The following is a 19307-nucleotide window of genomic DNA, read 5'->3' on the forward strand; positions in this document are numbered from 1 at the left end:
CCCCTCTTGAACGAGACCACTAGCGCTCCGCTATGACATCAACTAACTGAGTGGCGCGCATTTTAAAAAAGGAAGTTATGCTGCCGCACCCTGTATTTCATTTTTGAGTCCTCGCCGATGTAGGACTTATGATATTTTTAATAGCGTACCATATAATTGTTCAATATTTATCTATATTATTGTCCCAAAAGTAACAATTACATAATCATCAAATTCTTTTTTTTTTCTAGGCCTTAACGCTGTTGCCTTGTGCTCCAAGTAAGATCTTTATCCACAAGTTGATTTGATATTTCACAATTAAACTCACAAAAAAGATATTTTGAAAATAAGATTTCTTTTCTTTTAACAGCTCTAATTTTGCCTAACAGTTTTATGAGAAATGTTATTTTATGGTTTGTGTTTGGTATTTGAAGTAAACTAATCAGAAAAATAAAAATGAAGAATATCATAGTTTCACTGAAAACGTTATATTTAATTTAGGAAATTTTTAGATTAATTTAGGGAACAGAATAATAAAATAACTTTCCAAGGCTTCCTTAATCTGCTTAATTAATTTAATTATATCTTCAAGATGATACCATCTTCATTTAAAATTCTGCTGGGAAACACCTTATCATTCACCGCCTCCCACATACTGAAAGGGCGGAAATTTTCCAGCTTTTCACTTATATCTATTTCGTGGTTCCACAACTTGAACTCGTGCAAAAATTCACATTAGAACCATTCAAAATATCCTAAGTTTTAAGGATTCTCCGTTTCAGATGTAAATACAAATTCTTCCAGTTGGCAAGGTTAATTCAAGCGAAGGCAATAAAGCGGAATAGTATTCCATAAAGGGTACCAGAGAGTTCCATATAAAGAATACCACATCCCCTATTAAGAACGTCATAAATATAGCACATATGGCAAATATTGTCTTAACCTAAAACTTTTATTTCGTGTTTTCCCTTTGCACTTTATTTATGATTCTGCTTCATGCTTTTTCGTATTCAACTCGATATAGCGTCGACAATGATGGAAGCAAGGAGATACCCTGCGAAACTCGAGATATGTGCACTCAATGTAACTACATACATGGAGCGAAATGGTGGGGGAGACGTCAAGGGGTTACTTTACCTGAATTTATCCTGAGAGGAGCTCAGTTTCAGTATGAAAAGGAAATGAACAGACATCAGTGTGACCTTCTTGCTTTCATCCCTCCTTCATGTCCTTCTTTCATAGTATTTATCAGAAATTTGAATGGAACTGGACGAATCTATTGACATTTGCTGCTGAAAGAAACAAAAACTTTATGAATACCAACGAAATGAGTCCGAGTCAAATGGGAGCACCTTGGTTTCAGGCATTGAGTTCTTATCGCAGAAACACCATCGTTTTGTATACACGTGGCATCTTTATTTGACCTTTATGCACTCGGAACATGTTGACAAAAGTGGTTGGTTGGATACCTCATTCCAGCCCATTCTGATCCTAAAGCCTGAAGTTTTGTATGGTGTAGGAAGGCAATGTTTGTAGTCACGAGATGACTTCGTTTATAATAGGTAATGATTTGGTTTTGATGTGCAGTTGCGTCAAGTAGTTAAAAAGCCAAAAAATGACATTCTTTTAAAAGCTGTAGAGGACATACGTATTTGAACATTCTTAAATAAGAGTTGACTAATTTTATGGACATTAGCGTTCTGGTCAAAGGCCACTATTTAGAAGAGAATTCACAAAACCAAAAGGACCAACGTGGACTTCATATAATGACAACATACTCCAGTTTTGAAATAATTCCAAGCGGAATAATATTTGATGAAGCCTGGTACTCTGATGCTGACCACAATCCTGTTCCTTTTAATTTTTTTTTTTTTTGAGAATTTAAAAATAAAATGCATCGTGACTAGAGTGACATTGGGTGGGACCGCACTCTACATGCTATATATGCGTGCATAATATATGTGTCAAGGAGACATTCAATTTCTGTTTTTACTGGAGCAGTTGTAGAAGACGTCAAACGGAAGACCCCGTATTTAAAATAGACGATTTTGATCTCAAAACCAAATTAGAAACAGAAAAACTAAGGATGACATAAGTAAATTTTCCTTGGGCCTTAGACTTACTGAATGAATTCACATCGCTGTTGAAATGGTCCCTCTTGTCTTCTTCTTCTTCTTGAGTTGTCAGTATGATCTCTAGTATAGGGTTTTTTCTGAACTGAACGCCGAATAATTTTTGGTTTTCATTTACGATGCGGTTTGCAGAATCTAATTTATTTTCCTAATTACCTTACCCAGACACTTCTACTAACAATGAGTATTTCAGTTTCAAGCTGAGCTACTCTACCACCATGGCCTTCCAAGGCTATTCGAGTGTCGTGATTACCTTTTATGGTTACGGCCCGCGTAAACCGTATCTGACCTTACCTGCTTTGGCTTGACAGCAGCAAGGTAACTCCAAACCTCTACGATCTTAGATCATGACATCCTTGACAATGTAGCCATTGTCGCCCTCTGACCTACTGTTCATGGCACTGGGGTAATGATAGGCTTGGCTTCCGATGGGGTTTCCGCAATCTTGAGACTATATAACTGGGGAGTGGACCAGCCGAATAATATTGGCTTTCGGCTCTTCTATAAAGGAACCCGTGGGACCTCTATGATCGATTCACGATTAAAAGCAAAAGGTATAGAATTGAAAATTCACAACCATGTACTCCTATTCAGAGTCTGCGAATGGTTCCCCTAGTTGTCAGAGAAGTTGAAAAAGCCAATATGAACACCGTGAAAAAATTTTATGTGAAGGTAGGTTTATAAAAAATTTGAAAAATCAAGGAAAATAACGACTTGACGAAAGTGAATTTAGAAACCTTGCAGGGGGATGATGGATGCATAGCCCCGACTCCCTAATTTAAGGCTAAAAAAATGCGTATTATTCGCAGATCTGCCGAGAGGGAGGAGGTGATTCTCCGTCAACCCATGGTAGAGTCTCTATCAAAATTAGTTTCGCGGAAATAAAATGGAATCACAGAGATGTGGGGAACAAGGTGGATGTCCGGACATTTTAAAGTTAGATGCCCAAAAGTGGTGACTATCGCAATTTCGGCTTTATACATATACAGGTATGGATCTAAAGAAGACCCCAGCTGGCAGTATGCCCTGAGTTTTCCCCTTGGAGGCTTCCTATTATTTTTTCAGACCACTATCATTTTCATAACGAACTCTAAACATCCCGGTTTTACGTCAAAGTTTACCAGTCCAACATCCGTAGCGCCTGTCTTCCTGGTCAACGCCGCGTTTTTCCTTGTAGACATTTTTCTCAACAGAGGTATTCTATGACAGATCTCACTTTATTTGCTTCCACCCTCCTGTTTTCACTACAATTGCTAGTAAGTGTGTGTTAAATGTGTGGCTCATCGAAATGACGTCCTATGATACATGATTTTGTCTGTAAGCGCGCCGTCTCCCGGAAATGGAAATTTTCAAAAATCGCTACAAAAATGTTGCCTAATAGTTTTCCCAGGAAAACCACCCCAAAGTATCAAACTTCAGGGTGAACTTGGCAGTAGTTACTTCTCCCCTCGCCCATAGGCTGCATTCGCGCCGTTCCCCTAAAATTAATTCGCCCCAAGCAAGCAATTATTTCCTCAACTAAACTCTTCAGGGCCACCCAATGTTTCCTTCACACTCTTCCTTTCTTTCAGGAAATAATCTGCTTCGGGTCAGTTAAATGAGCCCTCCAGTTTAAAACGGCATAGGTATCTGGGTTATCTGACATAACCTGGGAGAATATTAGTTGGGTTAAAGTTTATCTTATTGTGCCTTCTTCGCCTCCAGAATTTGATCCTGGAAATCAACCACTGCATTCAACGACCCTTTTCGGCGGTTTACATCACTGTTGGACCTGCTCAGCGATTTCTCTCTTGCGGCGTTTTTCGAACAGCGTTTAGAAGTAGAAGAGGCATGGTATTTGATTTCAAGTTTTGAAGTGATGATTGGTTCGCCATTCTGAAGCGACAAGCATCGCCACTGTTTGGTTCTCCGGGGTTGACATATCTGCATTTTTCAACCACTTTCATATAATAAATATAACTCAACGTACCTAAGTATCATTTGCTTCTCCAGCTGCCAAAAAATGGGTAATTAAGCATACCAAGGATTTCAAGGTGACAGTGGTTGATCTAGCTTTGCGGAAGCCGAATCTTGTAAGAATTCCTAACTTTTGACAATTGGGAGCAAACCGTTGTAAATTATTCACTCCAGAATTTGACCCATAGTCCCTAAAAGTCATATAGATCTCTACGATAATGGTTCACCAGGAAATTTGCTATATTTAAGCAACAAAAATAGCCTTCCATTTAGGGCACATACAGCATCTACACAAATATATCAGTCCTCGACTTAGTAGCTAGTTTATGGGTTTTATATGTTATACCGTCAAAGCCAAGTGTTTCCTTGTTCCCCATTGTATTCCATACTTACAGCACTTCTCTCTCTTTTACTGGTACTAAGACCGCCATTGAAGGTCCTTTAGAGGTGTTTGCGGGTTCTTTCCTTACTGAAGAAGTAAGTGCTTAGTAATTCTCATGAAGATACTGAGACAATGATGTGATGATGTGGTTTTTTATCCCTCCATCCTATATAAGCCCTCTTTATTAATTTTGCTTTGTATTTATATCCGCGCATTGATAAATTGTTGTCGTAACGCACTCCGTGGTATGGAAGCCTTTCTAAGAGCATGTGCCTGATATGGGGTACTTTTTCAATCACACATCCATAAATGTTTGCTCGTCTACTACTTCTGCTCACTAGCCTAAATCTCTCATTTCTAGACGTTTAATCTGCCACCCGTTTTGATAATTTGAAAGCTGGAAAACAATTGTCTGGTGATCATTATGGGTATAGTGTTCAGCGATGTTCCAGAACACATTGCCAACTAGCGTAGGATAAACGAAAGTCAGATCTAGAATCGAGACCATAAGTACTCACTTTAATATTATTGGCCAATATGACGTGTTTGTTGTGCCTAAAAAGGGGACAAATTGTACCAACTGGTCTTCCTGGGTGGGGGTTGGAAAGGGCTGACAACTTTACAGGAAAAACAAATTGTAACGAAGCCACAAAAGAAGCTTCGGACTAGATGGATTTTACAACCACGAATTCGGTAGCGAAAACGGACAAAGGATCTACGCATTTCCTTATGGAACGTGCGCTCCCTGTAGAGATCGAGTGTTGCCCCAATATCAGCCCGATATAAAAGCGTTACAAGAGATCCTCTGAACAAGGACCGATTTCATTGAAAAGAGCTACTACACTATATATTATACCGGCCATCCAGTAAACCATTTGCTCGGAGCAGCTCTGATTCGCAGCCATGTCTCAGCCCTGATGAATGTCAGAACAAATAGGGGGACCAATTTAGGCTCCTATCTTGTTGGTATGGTGCTCTGGGCTCGAATAACAACACCACCAATAATTCCATATGACAATCAAGTGAGAATGGACAATGAAGCCATTCATAACAGAGTCCTTCGTAACACCTACAAGGGGGAAATGGATGTAACAATAACCATAGCTAACAGAAGTCCGGGAGAAGAATTATCAGGAAATGATCTTCACAACCACATTAAGAAAGTTATCGTTGGTGCGACTGAAAAAATACTTTACCCTAGCCGCAAAAAAAAAATGGAAACGACTGGTCCGACGATGAATGTTAGCTAGCAACGGAACCGAAAGATGTTGAATACCGGAAAATGTTGCACACGAACTTCTTCGAGTGGGGAAGTGAGTCCACAGATGGAAACACGAAGTCTGTGGGAACCAACACGTCTGCGAACTCTAAAAATACGGGTAGAAACCCTTCCAAGCAAGGCAGTTTTACCAGCAAGTCCATAGGATGAAGCCTTACGCACCTCCATGCTTATCCCGCCTGACCAAAGGAGAAATCTAATTTCCTTCAGAATGGGGATATTCGAGCGATGGGTTGAGTCTTCTGATGAACTATCCAACAATCAGTACATCGGCGAGTTGAAGGTCCCGTCAACTGAAGATGGTGGACAAAAACTGTCATCACCAAGCATAGAAGAAATAGACCGTACAATCCATCAGCTTAAAAATCATAAACTGCCAGGAGCCGTAGGAATTACAACCGAATTAGTTCAATATGGAGGCGACCAACTACATCGAGCGGTTCATCAACTTATGCTCAAGGTGTGGAACAAAGAATCAATGCTTGACGGCTGGCAACGAGACATTATCTGCTCCATTCATAAAAAGGAAAACATTGCGCAGTACAGTAATATATGGGTATCTCGTTACTGAGTACTATCTATAAGATATGCTCCGCTATCTTGCTCGGTCGGATCGCCCCATACGCCCAGAACATCATTGGCCCGCCCATATCAAAGAGGGTTCACTCCAGGCAAATCAGCAATAGATTAGTTTATCTCTCTCCGGCAAAAGATGGGAAAACTATGGAAATATGGCCATCAGTTGTACCATATTTTCGTCGACTTCAAGGCCAGTGATTATAGCATGAGACAATTCGGTATTCCCATGAAATTGATAAGACTGATTAGGCTGACCTTGACAGCAGGATCCCTCCCGAGACCATTCGACATCAACAACGGTCTGAGACAAGGAGATGCCCTATCGTACATCATTTTTAACTGGTGGCAATCCTCACTTGAAGTCATTGACAACATCGCTTGATTTTCGTCCTTTCTCATCTGATACCAGATTGTTCAGTTAACGTGAGATTTGGCGTAAAAACACGATTTTCTGATTTTGACAATAGGTGCCTTTTGCAAATCTTTTTACTTGAACTGTTTCGCAAAGGTAGTACAGGTTTCTACTTTGGAAGTGACCTTGAGCTTTTTACACCGGGTGGAAGTCTCTGGCACTGTACCCATCTCCCGGAGTGAATTCTAAGTGGATTGTAGTACTCGTCAGTTTTACTTTTATCAGACCTTTTCAGCTCAAGGAAGGGATCCTGTTCCTCCGGAGGTAGTAGTCGGCTTTCACTTTTCTTATAGGTATATGTAGAACTTCGGTGAGAATCCTCATTTTCTTCATTTTATTCTTAGCCTTCTTTGGGTTACGTAGTTTTCTACCCGAAGTTGGCCCGATATTGTACTTTAGGTACTATTTTCCCCTTATCGAGTTTTCAAGCGCTATCCTCCTCAAGGACGAAGGACCTTTTCAAGGTTTTGCGTCGAACAAATTATGTTATTAGAATATATTCGATATCTGGCTGTCTGTGAGTCAGTCGGTCTATCGGACTGTCTATCACACCCGATTTATTCGGAAACCGCTGGACCGATTGTGATGATATTTGGCGAGAACGTGTGGTCTGTGAATCCCTTTACATATAACAAGTGGCGCCATTTTGTGCTACGTTTAAAGAGGGGCTCTCCAAACATGCGAAAGGGAGGTGCAAATTTTTTTTTCACAGAATATGACTATGTGGGGTATCAAATGGAAGGGTACTATTAACTGGTGCCATATTTGATACTCAAATACTCATTTTTGTGATTTTCTGATATTTTCCATATTTTTTTGTATAACTTTGAACTGATTTTTCCGAATCTAGTTTGCGAATGTGATATGGTTTCTTGATCTAATTCATACCAACACAAAATTAATTGCATAAATAAATAACCTGGAAGACTGCAAATATTATTGAACCAAAATAAAAATAATAGAAGACGGAAAGGATGTCAGTCAATAGCATGATATTAATCAATAATTTACCAAGAATTAAATTTAACTGCTTACTCCATGTAATCTCGTTCTTACCATTATAATTCTCATTAAACCAATAAAACAAATACATGCACACAAATTCAACCATAAAAACAACTTACTTTAGCTGTTTAACTCGCTATTAATTTAACCTGTGATGACTTTTCATCACCTCCTGCTACCCTCCATCCTAGCCAGGAACCAAAAGAGTGAAATATTTGAATTTATAGCAGCCACCGACCGCATCAAGGAAGAGAGGCCAAGCAAATCGAATGAATTTCAAGAAGAACTTACCCTCCCCCCTGGAACCCCACCGTCTCTAACAATGGATTTAATTACAGAGAGCGAGCGTCATGATTTTACATTCCAGAATTTCAGCTCCAGCAAAGTTCATCGCTGGTAACGCTTCGGAAACCCTTATTCTGGTGGTGCTAGCAAGTATGTAGGTTTCATTCTCATCAGATCAAATATTCCACCACCCCAAACAATTTATTCATGACTGAATATCATTTGCCTCGGTCGTTGTGGTAACCTTGGCTAGGGGTTTATAAGGGAGATTGAAATATTCAGAAATGGCATATTCTATAATAGATAAATTGATGATATCAGACAGACATCTTAATATTAGGTTTAGACCAAATGTTGTTTGTTTTTTGTTTGTGTAAGTATTATCTTTTTATTTTAATCTTCGGGTGGCTCTCGTTGGAAAATATCTGAATAGCTAAGGTAGCTTTTGTCGGCATAACTGCCGAATAAATTGTGTGCTGCGTGATGATTTCATCAGAATGAAACCTTAGAAAATCGATTGAACCTAGTTCAGCAATAGCCCTCTCCTCTTGCTGCTCTCTTTTTTCCTTCCTCTTTCCACATGAAACTGCTGTAAACATGATTTTGGAAAAATAGTAAAATTAGAAGTATCTGTCACTCTAGCGCTTTCTTCACAAAACCTGTACTTCTGTAAACTTGAAAATATTATTGCCACTCTTTGGCGTATTTTCTAGACGTATCCTTTCCACTCTTATTTCATTGAGCAGGTCCAACCGTTGAATGATGTTGTAAATAATAGTACATTTTCTATCAAACTTTCCAGTATAGTGCTCCTCATTATGGTTTATTCTACTGTAAAACTTTGAGGTTCTAGAAACGTCATTTATGCAAAGATATCGGAATAGAGGGTTTTTTCAAGGCCAATGTATCATATACAGGCGTTCCCATGATTTTTTAGAAGCTTTTGGGATGAGTGTTTCCGAGAACCGAATTCTTCAAATGAATGACCACTTCATAATCCTTTCACCCGCCTGCCATTTACCCATATTGTGAATACGAAAACCTTCTAAACTAAACGAATCTTTCCTTCAACAGTCCACATAGTTGAATTTGTCGTGTCAATAACAGTTGTAACAGTTTCCCAGATTAGGGTGTATGACAGGCAGGAGAGGCTACTCCGCTACGGTTTGGGGATGGGTTTAACAAGTATCCGTCATGAGCTGTTGATAATACTGTATAAGTGTGTTCTGATGTAATACCTTTGTAGATGAAATCCGAGTAACTTTCGTCACATAAGATACCAAGGTGATTAACCTCTGCCCAAACGAAGCAATTTAAAAGATTAGATACTGACTTCGGGATGCTATTCTCACACTCGCAGAGCATAGCACTGAAGTGATTCTAATTACGAAATGACGGAGAGACTTCCATAAGGATTGGTCAAGCAAACCAAAAACTCCCAACTAGAGCTCAGATATTTAGGAGTCATAATTGAAACTAAACTTTAAGTAACTTCTCAACAGTTCAGCAGCTGATAAGAGTATTGACAAACATAGGTGGCTCGAGGCAAAGCCGTTGGCTCCTTAACTCGAGAGTGGCTAGCTGGATCTTTCTCTTTTCAGCTCGGGTGGGCCTTTGGATTTAAAAATAAATCTTATAAGGAAAAAATGGATCCCTTCATCGCTTAAATGCATTACGAGTGTCATGTGCCTACCGGGCAATATCCGAAAAAGCAGCATAATGGCACGTGTGGTCCTTATTGATATCTTGGCGAACTACACCGAAAAGAGTCAACCGACTTTAACTAATTTTGATTTCCCCCAAAATCCTAACAAGTCGGAATACCGGAAGCTCGCGCTTCGGGTATAAAGGTTTTGTGTTCATCTTATGTAAGAGACGCACATTTTTCTGTCCGTATATAGCTATAAATCCAACATAATCCTTCATATTTTTCCAAACTACGAGACATACGTACATATTAGAGCTATAGATATCACGCTCACCCTAAACAAACAAACTGCCTATTACCTGCTGTACACATATATGCACGTATCTAAATTTATCGTACCCATATTTCCGATTTACGTCTTATATCTATCTGAATTAGGCACTACCCGCAAAGTTCATTAGCACGCATATATTATATACCTACATACACACATGTCTGGTTGACAAATAACTAAAAAACTAAAACAAAATAATTGTCTGGCACCCAATTCATAAGAATTCATTTCGTTGTGGTATTGACGAATTCATATGTGATGATGACGTCATGCGGGTTGTAGAGTGCACGAAATTCACAAAAAATTGTAAAGTTTCACCCCCTATAACTTTGTTAATAATAGTTGGATTTTCTTCAAACTTGACCAAACTGTGCATTATATTCTTCATTACACGCATGCCCAATTTTGTACTTCTGGGATGAACATAAGGGGGGGTGCCGGGTAAATTTCTAAAATGTGGAAATATACTATTATTAACTTTATTTGTGCAGATATCGGAACCGGATATATTTTGAGGCCTAGATTTCGTAGAGATGCATCACTGTGATTTTTTTCAGATTTTTCGGTTGAATAGGTTCTGAGAACGAGACCTGTTACACTTTTTATGGGTCATATTTTCAACCCTCACTCCCCTATGTTTCATTTAATATCAAATATTGACCCAGATTCAAAAAGTACTAATTGAGACCTTTTATTTGATACCCTACACGGCTACATTCTGTGAAAAAAAAATTTGCACCCTCCATTCACATGTACGGGGAGCGCCCCCTTAAACTTAACGCAAGATGGCGCCACTTACTGCATGTAAAGGGATCACCAGATTACATACTCTCACCAATTTTCGTGACAATCGGTCCAGCCGTTTCTGAATAAATCGGGTGTGACAGACAGACAGACAGACAGACAAACAGACAGACAGACAGACGGACAGACGGACAGACAGACACCGTCTCGATTCTAATAAGGTTTTGTTTCACACAAAACCTTAAAAACGAGTAAAGGCACTATGAGGTTCTAGTTATAGCTGGCCTGAGCCCAAACAAAGACTTTTTTTGACTATGTAAACTGGTCATAACTGACTGATTGAATGTTCGAAGCCGTAAGCAGTTTTCGAAAAACTGGGCATCTTGTCCAAAACGTGTGATCACGTACTAAAGTGTGAGGGCCAATTGTTTCCCCAAGCAGTGCAGTCCACAATCAAATGCATGGAAATTCAGGACCAACCTTATATCATTCAAAGTGCGACTCAATAGGCGATATTTGACACGTAAAGCAGAAATTTTGAGTAGAAAATACTGCCTCGATTACCAATGTATTTGATTGGATTTAACTCTTTATTATTAAGTAGCGACATCTATTGTGGAAAATTCCCGAGATTTCAGCACAAAAACTTTAAACTTCTGTAATTTATGCCTTGTTGAATATATCTGCCTGTGTGCCCCAGCCGCCTAACCCCTTGTTCTTGCCTGCTCTCCGCGATTTCGGTGACACCTTAAAAGCTAGTGTCAATCCAAGTGTTTCTTTGTGGCAAGCGTTGTCCAGCATCTTGCTTCATTCACGTCCTTCTCCCAATGTCCCATCGACAATGAACACCGTTGTACGAGCACCCACATAGCCATCATTCTGGGCTTTCCTATGTGCTTCAACGACCCGCAACTGCAAGTAATTCGACCACTAAAACAACTTTTTATATTCAGGTTGACTTATTCTACTTCTTCCTGCAACATTCATCAACTCTACTACATCAAGATCAAAACTTACTTTAATCAATATCGTGTTATGACGTCCTTGAAGGTTACGTATTCCCAAGACCTTGAAGCCGTTGTCCAAGCTTCTTTTTGGCCGCAGGGGTTTTTATTAAACCTTACCAGAGGAGCAAGCAAGAAGGAAATTCCTATCCTACCTACCTTGTGGACAAATATAAATCAATTTCAAAAAATCAAAAAATGACTGACGGTTTCGTCCAGGGCAGAGGCAACTCATCAGACGCTGCCTCACCTCTGCCCAGGGAGCAGCGTGACGGAAAGTGTCAAGCGGTCCCGCATATCCATAGTGGATGTGGACTTAGGATCCCGCAGATCCTAAACAACTACCTATAAATCAATTTGTTTATGATTTTTCAATCGCAATATGGAAAGGGATGCCACAAAAATACTTCTTAGCAATCGCGCTAAATGCTCCTTCTTTCCTTCCTTTAGCACTGCTGGATAGATCCATGCCAAAGGAGTCCTTAGTCGCCTAGGTAGTTGTATTTTATTCCAAAAACTTCAGAAACAGGCTCGACCACTGTCAATGGCTCAGAACTTCCTTTTCTTCTTTTTCTTCAGCCTTTGTCGCGTTCACAAGCGGGGTCGGCTGACGTGTCCAGAACTGAGCGATTTATATAACTCGGATTAATATTGTATTATCAGTTATCAGTGTCCAGATATCTGAGTGGTTAGAGCACAAGGCTGTCGTAGGGAAGGTCGCTGTTCAAATCTCACTGGTGGTAGTGGAATTTGTACCGTGATTTGACGCGGGATACCAGTCGACTCAGCTGTGAATGAATACCTGACAGCGCATTGCTGACAACACTGCCACCTAAAACAAACTGAACTAACTGAAACCCTTTCACATATATATGGTTTCATTGGACAAACTGTCCATTTCACCGAAATAAAACTCGGCAAATTTTAATAAGTCATCCTTAAAGTTCAAAGCCTTGATTGCTTTTTAATCCCTGCATGTGGATTCAAACTGTATTGAAACCTGATAAACCCGTATATAAGTGAAACGAGGCCAATACGATATCATGCGGCTTAGTGTTGGATATTAATCTGTCTTGTCTATACAGATCTCACCGTCCGAAGTGTCCTGTTTACTGTAAAGATGCTCGTAACGGGCTGGTCGAATTACAGTGTTTGCTTTCCTTCTTTAATTATAAGTTGCCAATCGGTCAGTGTTTTATTGGTAAGACACTTGTACACATGGAGCACGTCTTTCTCGTCATTGGGAAGACCCTAAGTATGTATGAAGTAGAGAAATGAATCGTGCTGTCAGTTGAGGTAGTGGTCACCAACAGGTCTCCAAATCGAAAAAAATCTTTAATGAAACCACGGGAAATCTAGGAACTTGGGTTTGTAAAATGCAGGCGTTTGTTGCCATTTTTATCCGTCGCAGTGGGAAACGCGATAGCACCAAATTTTCCGAATAGTGCGGACACCAAAACGTCTCTTCCGAAGGTCTCTTGTAAGTTCCTCTATTTTCCTTTCCAGAGTACCTGTATTTAACGTGCAAAGACGCTGATTGTGGATTGTGGAACTCGTTTCTTTAAGTTGTGATGCCATTCATCCGTCCGAAGCGCACTCAGCCGTGTCGATTGAGATGGATGCCGCGGTATTTTTTTAGGTTTGTAAGTTGATCATACATGGAAAGTGATCATCACAGTTACTCAAAGACTTCGAGCTTTCGTCAACGCCTGGGTCCGCCTCTCAAATGATGACCTGTGCTGGCATTTTGGCCAGTTCGCAGTCGATGTGTTAATTAAAAGGCGGAAGTCGTAGTGGATAGGTTACACTTCAAGAAAGGGTAACGAATGTTGGCTATGCCATACAATGGAATCCGAGACTGGCAGAGGAGTGGGTCGCCTTAGAAGCACAGTAAAGTAGAGGACTATACGCTTCTTGGGAAAATCTGGAGAATGCTAAAGCTCATTTCACCGAACCGGGAACGATGATGCGAAGGCATGGTTGACGCACTGTGCTTCACCTAGGGAATATTGAATACAATTCGTCTTGTCATCTGCATTACTTTCTTTAAAGTTATGCCTTTCACCGTAGAGCATCTTTTCTGGAAAAATTCCTAACGTCATTTTTTCAAACACTTTCTCTCTAAAGGAAAAATTCCTTTTAGTTGATTTATATTCAAAGTAAAGGAGATTAGTTAATGTCTTACAAATTTAGCTTTGCAATATGTCAAGACACAATATTCGGTCAAATCACTTTTGCACACTAGATACTTCTGGTCAATAAAGTTTTGGTTGTTATAGAACTTTTACCTTGGTAGTTCGCTAGTTTGCTTGTACCGATATGGACCCACGTACTCGAAGAGGGCGATCAGACTCGAGTCTGCAAAGGACTCATCTGAAGTGATTTCGGCCACGAAGCCTCATCGGAGGTTATCTGGTAGCATGGGAACCGGGTTGGCCCTCTGAGATCATATGTTCCAGAAGAATTCCTGGATGATGTGTTCTCGGCCCGGTTATTTACGGTTGGCCCCCTAGTGGGAGTTTCAAGGTGGTTGTGGTTATGCCTACATCGCGGGCAGAACTCCTCGGAGCTCAAGCGTGGAGTTGCGCTGTATAACTCGGATGTCGTACCCCTTAGTTGCGGCAGAGGTGTTAGATAGGCCTCGCATCCACTGGTATGTATGCTGAGCCTGCACTCAGTATAAACCAGGACCCCTGTGCTTGCATGGCGGGGCTCTGATTGTGGTCTCAAAATCAATCCGTGTCCGAAGAGGACCGTGGGATTATGCCTACACGGCAGGTACCCACGTTAAACCCCCAGGACTTTCATGTACCGATATGGAAAAAATTTAGTCTCTTGCCCCAGATGATTTCCATTTCTGAATCTGATCAAATATTCATTAAATGAGTCATTATTGCCGACGAGGCGTGTATTTGCGAGTACAACTCACAAGCCAGAAATAAGCCGAGTAAATAGTCCACTACAAATCAGCCGACACCGAAAAGAAACACGTAATTTCCAGTCAAAAAAGAAGGCCGCGCCCATAATTCGAAGGCAATCACTTTGAAGGAGATAATGTAGATTTTGATTAAAAATCCTGGATTTGAAATGTTCTGAATAAATTCCAGGAACTTTTTTAAGGAGCGTGTCGTTAGTGGTTTCGGATTTCTTCAACCAAGCCAAAGATTTGAAATTATAAATTATTTAAGACATCATAAGATGATAACATTGTATTAATGTCATTGTAATAATACTATTCATCACACAACCACAAGGTGTAAACTTAGAACGGGGATCAATTGTTTAAATTGAAAGGTCGATTCGTCACCATCATGACTATACCTTAATCGAGGAAAGTATTAGGATTTATTCTATTAACATTCTAATAACTTCATTAACAATTCATATTGATTAAATTATTTTGCACTACTGTGTCCTTGAAACGTCGCTCAACAGTATAGCAATCTAAATTTCCGGATAAGGGTACAATTCGGCCCTGCCTTCGTTGTTAATTTTTGAAAGTTCCAAATAGTTACTCCGGAACTTACATTCAGTCCAATATATAGGACAAACTATAAGTGATACAAAAGTATTATTGTATTTTCTTGGCAAGAATTAAATCGATATCCAATCAGATCCGTTTTCTTGCAAGTTTTAATTGGAGACGGAACCGATGACACGGAAATGTTTATTTATGAACCAATAAATTTGTTGCATGCAGTACCATCCGTAAAATAGGAAGTCATTATAATTCCGCTGTTTGTTATTCCTCTGTATATTTAACGAGTTCTTATGAATTTGATTTTTATACAGAATATTTTGGTTCTCGTATGGAAAGTAGAAGTGAATGTGAATCTATTTAGATTTTCCTTCATTTAAAATATCGGGAAAAATTCTATCTAGGCCGGACTATTCTAAATACCAATTTGAGATTCTGGAATGCAAAAATGTTCAACAAATTTAATTAGGACAAATTGGTGAGCCCGTTTTCAAGGTCTTCATTGTTATTCAAGATTGCCTTTGGGTGCCTATGCCATCTTTTCCATATATGTAACTGAGTTCCTAAGTGGCCTAGGTGGTTTTTGCCTCTAAAAAAAATGGAAAGAGAATAAATTCGAAAATGTTTTACCTTCTAGATGCTCCATATATAGGCATGAAGGGTCGGAAAATACGGCATCATTGTTACCCTAGAGATATCGGCCTAGAATAAGGAGTTCATATAGAAGGCGTCAGGACCAAATTGCAAATTGTCTTGATTTTTTCCAATTGTGAACTACAACAAGCCAGTTTTCTAAAAACTCTATCTCTGAACCTACGCTCTCAATGCATACGTAAGAATTGCCCGTTCGACCTCCTTTTTCCCGCTTCTAATCTGGAATAACCAACGCAGTGCAGCCAGTGTCTGTAAGACCTTTCGTGTCTTATGAAGAAAAGCATAAGGTGGTAGCTTGTTTCCTGGCACCTTCTCTCCATCCTTTCTCTCATATTAGGAGTCCCCTCACTCATTAAGTAGATTGCGATCAGGGTCACGGCATCCCGCATGGCACCACTGATGTTGTTTTAAAGATGTTACAATTTTTACTTTGATAGTATTCTTTTCCCAGAGATTTGTCATCATAGCCGTTTCGGTCTTCATCTTAGGCAAAGCTTCATTCCTTTCCAAGGAAAACTCAACTATTTCTACTGTCTCAATTTCAAAACCCTCCGCATTTTTTAACAAGCAATACCAAGTTATTTACGAAGACGAGGGCGTCCGGCATCCGCTTTTTTTCCAGGATAATCTGACAAGAGAGTGTATTTAAGAATATGCAATATTTCCTTTTTTTCTCCCGTTCTAAATCCTTCCCAATTTCACAATTCCTATCCCAACATCCATTTATATTCAACATTAAAACATTTAAAATGATTATTTTTTCCTACTTAAAAAAACCAATAATGGGTAGCCTTCCCCTAAATCCAAGAATCCATTTTCATTTAAACTATTTGCTAATAGTAAAAGCGTAAATTGACCGGGTGAAATGTTGTCTGATACTTCTGCATGAACATAAACTTGCCCAGGATACATGCTATTGAATGTAGGCGAGGCGGTTAACCTTAGTTGGGACGAATGCACAAGCCGCTGGTAACGTAATTTGATATGATGTAGTAGTCCAAGGTCGGGGTCCGCAAATGCAGAAATTAGCATGATCCGACTAATGAGTTTGGGAAAACGATCAGCTGGACTCGGCAAAGGCGATCGTTTCTCCATTTAAGGAATGCAGCGCTGTTGGCAAGGATGGATTCCTGGTGGCTGAAGTGGATTGAACTGCTTCAATACCAAAGTTAGATTTGTTGGCCGAATATCGAGGAAATTTTAACCAACATTTGTGTTTCTCCCGAAATCATGGTGCGGTGGCTAGCTTTGATTCCATAATTGGATTGAGTGGCTGTCGAGGATATTTCGCGCCTGCATTTGTGATTCTCCCAAATTCCTGGTGCGGCGAGGAGCCTCGACTCCATAATTGGTGCGTTTTATTTAACTTTCTTTTGCGCATGTGAGGTCTTGGCGAAAAAGGGGAAAACTAATTTTCTTTGATTTGCTTTTCTCTCTAAGCCCGCTGCTCTGAGACTTATTTAGGGACATCTTTCAATATGATGCCTTAGGAAATCAAGGCAGGGCGGGAACCTCGAAGGTGGCGTCTCATAATACATCTGAGGCAGGAGAAGTATGGATTGAGAATGTTATCCGTCGTGGATCTTTCCTTTCGTACGCGGCACTCGGGTGAAGGGGGAGGATTTACTCCACGCACACGGTCCATTATTTTTTATTAAAAATGTTTATCTCTCAATTTTAACTCGCGCGTTGGTCCGTCAGTAGGCTCGCGTGAATTGCCCGGTTTGTTGAAATTTCAGGACCCGCGCATCGGTTTAAAGCACAGGTGAATTTTTGTACAATGATGCGTGGGGAATCGAAGTGTTCAAAGGACCACGACATTCCCGCGCCTGAATAGAGGCATGTAAGCACTTGTCGACGGAACACTTCACAATCAATTTCGCCATCTTTTCAAGTTTTTGAAATAGCTTTTCCCCTTGGCCGTTTACAACCACTTAGGATGGCTGTCCACTTTAATTTGCTATTACATATCTAAGTCAGAGCGCCTTTGACTTGTTGTCAATTTGCAAAATGGGACTAGTGTCAACCTAAGAATACCAGATATGCCAAGTGTACTACCAAGTTGATTTCATTCATCGTAGAATGGGCAGGCCGAAACCCATACATTGCATAATACATGACCTTTTCTGAAATTTCGTCTATTTTGCCGAACTGACTCTCTTATTAGGCTTAAGCAAGACTTCCACCGGGCCGGAATATTCCTTCTCTCAGACACACATGGAGAATATTCCTAATCTTCTTGTCAAGCGCATATTTTTGTTGGGATTATTTTTCTCCGAAAAACCCGAAGAAGCTTTCCCAATGAATTTTGTCCTGTCTAGATAGGACGCTTATGACTATTTTTGTCCTTGCCCCTTTTTCATTATGACCCCGGTGAGGTGCGGGGTTATATTGGTCTCTCCATTTCGTCGCTTTGCTTCATGCTGCCTCCGCTATTCTGCTAGTAGTTGGATCACCTATGGAAAAGGAGGGAGGTGATCCTCATTACGGTGGGATTAGGCAATTAGAACGTCTCTCTCAGTATCATCCAGTTGTAAAGGGGTCACGAAAACGTTTGGGAACGTGACCTCCTCATAGGCTATAGCAGTCTACTGCAAGCACTTTTTTCATAGCCTGTTCATTTTTAATCTCAACATGGATTGTTTAGTACCTACCAGTTCACCAACGTGAGGAGCAGCACTCATATGTGTCAGATCGACCATAGCCGCGTTTCCTGATCGTGTTTGCATCCCCGAAATTCGCGAGCACCATGTCAGCCTCTGTAAGCGCCTGCCCTGGCATTTGTCACTCGGCTACGTCATTTAAGAACCTACACATTGAAGTCGCTGGCTATCATTTTTGAGTTATATACTATCACATCCACTAGTAACTGGCTAAACATGCATTTATATTCTGCGAATGATCCTCTTAATCTTGCTTTTTTTAGTTTATTTTCTCTAGGCGTCCATGTCTTCCATGTGAGAAGAACCCCAGTTGCCCGACCGATTTACTCAGCACTTCATACCACCAACTTGTCTCGACCTGGGACTTCCATTTATTTATAATCAGATAAGGTTAAGGCTGACTTGGTCATTTCGGCCAGCGTTGACTAAGTTCTTATGCAATGAAATGATATCCTTCTGGCTGCTATTATAAAGCAGGAGGTCTACGGAGTACCCGCCACTTGTGGTTGTTTTTGGATCTTTTTCTGAGTCAGGCAGCACTCGCTTCTAATGCTAGATCCCGCAGTATCCAAGATTTAAATACTGAGGCGTTACGGAGGGCAACGCTAGAAAAAGATGAATAGGTACTGAGCTATACCACTCGTATTTCCAATGAAGTCATGCAATCCGATGACGATTCCCGGTTTCCCACGAAGTTTTGACTTGCTTCTGTCTCCTTACTCATGACGTTGCTAGTTAATTACTTTGAATCTAGCTTTATATGTCTTCTGTCA

General features: G+C 40.2%; 1 protein-coding gene across 2 annotated transcripts in view; it reads left to right on the plus strand.

Moving 5' to 3' along the window:
* The window catches only part of LOC119650318, a 135275-nt gene that overhangs the window by 24783 nt on the left and 91185 nt on the right, over positions 1–19307 (plus strand). For both annotated transcript variants that reach the window (XM_038052973.1, XM_038052972.1), the window contains exon 2: positions 231–258. The gene's annotated coding sequence lies outside the window, so the exon portion shown is untranslated. The remainder of the gene's footprint in view (positions 1–230; positions 259–19307) is intronic.

Source organism: Hermetia illucens, chromosome 2 (genome assembly GCF_905115235.1).
Source record: "Hermetia illucens chromosome 2, iHerIll2.2.curated.20191125, whole genome shotgun sequence".
NCBI lineage: Eukaryota > Metazoa > Arthropoda > Insecta > Diptera > Stratiomyidae > Hermetia > Hermetia illucens.